General features: G+C 47.3%; 1 long non-coding RNA gene across 1 annotated transcript; it reads left to right on the forward strand.

Annotated features, from left to right (window-relative positions):
- The first annotated feature begins 2,702 nt into the window (after positions 1-2,702).
- Positions 2,703-2,994, forward strand: LOC144164771 (uncharacterized). The gene is made up of 2 exons (XR_013321243.1): positions 2,703-2,764; positions 2,875-2,994. It is a non-coding gene; the product is annotated as an uncharacterized LOC144164771 (long non-coding RNA).
- Positions 2,995-3,199: the final 205 nt, after the last annotated feature.

Below are 3,199 nucleotides of genomic sequence, written 5' to 3' on the forward strand. Positions count from 1 at the left end.
AACATCTGTGGCGTGATCGTGACGTCAGCATCACGCGTTCGCGTGGTGGCGATTTCGGCGCTATAACACTCTCTCGCGAGGGGCATTGGATTAGATTCGATTGTATTGGCTTGGATTGGATTGGATTAAAGTGGATTGTGTTGGATTGTGTTGCGTCATAGCCGCGCCACGTTGCGTCATAGCCGCTCCACTTTGCGTCATAGCCGCGGCAGGGGGTTCACGGCACGTTTCACCATCGACTTCATCGACAATGTGTATACGCTGGAAGACAACAATTACAACAACAACCAATACGTAATCCATACGACTTGCAGGCGCCCCCCCCCCCCCCCGCAGAAATGTTCTGCATTTCATCGTGCCCCTCGCGAGGGGGATGCTTTTTCCTCTGTCTTTTAGAAGGACGCGGGGGTTCCCCTTCTTTCCCTCGTCGGGGGAAACTCTCGGCGTAAAGCCCGTTTTCTTTTGAGTCCGACAAGTCGGATCCAACATGTCGGGTCCGACTTGTCGGTCCGACACGCGAGTTTGTGTCGGGCGGCCGTTTTCTTTTGCGTTCGGGAGCAGGACCCCGACAGCAGTGTCGGGCCAAACACGTCACTTGAATCGAATATTGTGATTGGTTCGTCCGACCTTATAGTACTTTTTGTTTACGCTCAAACAGCTATTGTGGTCATTTGAGAAAATTTGAGTTTATTTCCCTCAGCATGGTGCAAATGTTGATCTCACTAGACTTAATCAGCCTGCAGCCGTAACGTCTATGTAGACGCAAGCGCATTGGAGAGCTTCCCATAAACCAGTGCATGCCCGGCGATGCTGCAGCTTGGCTCGGGCAGGGTCACTCTGGCTTGGATTATGAAGCGGCGACGGCGCAAAATCTTCCCGTTTTTCCGAATCTCATGCGGCAAGACTGTTCTTTGAAGCATAATCGCTCTCCCAGCAATGTAACATGCGTCCACGTACGTAGCAGCGCTCTATGATTACGCAGAAACAAGCTCTCGACCGTTCAGCGCATCGCATTCTGATACGGTGCGCACGGGCTGTCTATTTGCGTCGTTGCGGCAAATGTTAGCGCTTCTTTCGTCAATTGCAATGAGCACTGGTATTTTAAATTCTGCGACGCAGGGTACAAAATTTTGGTCTGGGAATATCGGCAGGCAGCATAGTTGTTACCTTAACATCATGTCCGCATCTCTTAAACACATATTTACGTACTCATTTTGCGATTACGCGCCTGTGGAACTACGACAGTCAGCGATCGTATTTAGGAACTGGCAAAAACCGGAATAGTTCCACGGACCGTCGCAGCAGTGTTTTCTTTTTTTTTTTAATGGCGATGCCGGCTTTGACCTTTGTGTTCTACAACGAGATTACCTTTTCTGGACGACTGTACGAAGGCTCCCATCCAGGTCAACAGTTTTACTAATAACTTCCACAGAAAACACAGCTAGGCACATTTAACGCTTTGCTGCATGTTTAAAGTACATTTGTTTACAGTTAATTATGCTGATTCCGACACTACAGATTTTGTTTGCAAATTAGCACAGGCTTAGAACCTGGTCCGGGGTTTGTAAAAGCAGGCGTCCGTACACGTCTGCATGAGCGATTCATACAGCAGAATGGAAGTTTTTTTTTTTATCCCTCACAGGAGCAGGCCAGTCCCACCACCTGCACTTACTGGGGGTACCAGCCGTCTGGCCAAATTAATTTCAAAAAATCAATTCACATACTGCCTCCCACCCTCCCCGCTCCTTTCTTGCAGCCTGGGTTACTGCTTGTTCATCGGATTGGAGTGAATAGCTGACACTCCCCTCCTACTTCTAATGGTCCCCAGCCGAAAAAAACCATTGGCCGACCAATTGGTCCAATTTGCCACCCAATGGGTCCAAATGGAATCCCAATGGGTCCAAATGGAAACCCAATGGGTCGAAATGGAAACCCAATGGGTCCAATTGGACCTATTGGAGCGATCCGAATTGGTCCCATTGGCCCGATTAGGATGGCCAGTTGGGCCAATTGTACCCATTGGCTCCAACTATAAAGTTAATACTACTGACTGCTCCAACATGATGACCCAATCGGGGAGCCATTTGGGATAGTATTTGGATAGTATTCAATTACGACAACAAATGGCTGAAATTTAATTCTCTCTCTCACCCTTAATTTGAAACCTTCAGAAATGTTCAAAACTTGCAACCTTTACAAATGTATATTTATGAGGCAATTAATTTTGATATTACAATCAGCAATTCAAGATAAAGTTCTTAAAAAACATAACAAACACACTAATGAAAACTTTCCGACACCTTGGCAAAACTGTTTTGAAATAAAACCCCGATCCAATCCAATCGAATCCAATCCATAGACGGACAGTGGATAAGTGATATTCAACGTGGTGTTGGCGGTGCAGGTAGTGTAGGCGTGTTGATCGGTTGCACACGCAGTCTTCTCTGACTGCATTGCATTGGAAATGTAAGGTGGTCTGCAAGAGTGTGAGAAGTGGCGACGATGATATCGCACACCCTTAGCAGTGTGTTTCAAGATGCATCTTTACGCTGAACGCCGCTAAGCCTCGCACCGAAGGAAGAGTGTCTCTGTTTATGTGAGTATACTGTTTATATGTAAGTTTTCCTTGCCATTTTCACCAATCATAGCGTGAGCGGTGTTATTAAGAATTAATTTGTCTGCCTAAATATATTTCAGGGCTGTTCATGGGTTCACGACATCGCCGCGCAACGCAGTTCGCCATGCATGGGACGTTGTTGAAGAGGTGAGCTCGTACGTCTTTCAACATTTCAGTGCCTTGTTGTTTTAATGCGCGAAACTGCGGTTTATCATAAACTTAACCCATTGTTCGCTTTTGCCACTCACTTTGTGAAGGTCCAGCCAGCCTGCGGCGAGCGGAGCACGGCATGGACAATGGCCTGTGAAAAATTGCTTAAACGACGAACTGTCTGCATGCTGTGTATACAAACAGAGCAATAAAGATATTCATTCATTCCGAGAGTTCTTGTATTTGTGATACAGGTAACCAACGCACTGCAGCGGCAGCTCAGATGGAGTGGCTGCGGCAGTGGGATGAACCAACTAAAAGTGCAACAAGTTGGCGGCCAATGGGAAGACCTATTGGCGTTCCAATGGGTCGGCCAATAGGTCGCCCAATTGGCCGGCCAATGGGTACGCCAATGGGTGCCTAAAACATCAT

The sequence above is a fragment of the Haemaphysalis longicornis genome, unplaced genomic scaffold (assembly GCF_048455015.1).
Source record: "Haemaphysalis longicornis isolate Haplotype H1 unplaced genomic scaffold, Haemaphysalis longicornis Haplotype H1 scaffold_139, whole genome shotgun sequence".
NCBI classification, from domain to species: Eukaryota; Metazoa; Arthropoda; class Arachnida; order Ixodida; family Ixodidae; genus Haemaphysalis; species Haemaphysalis longicornis.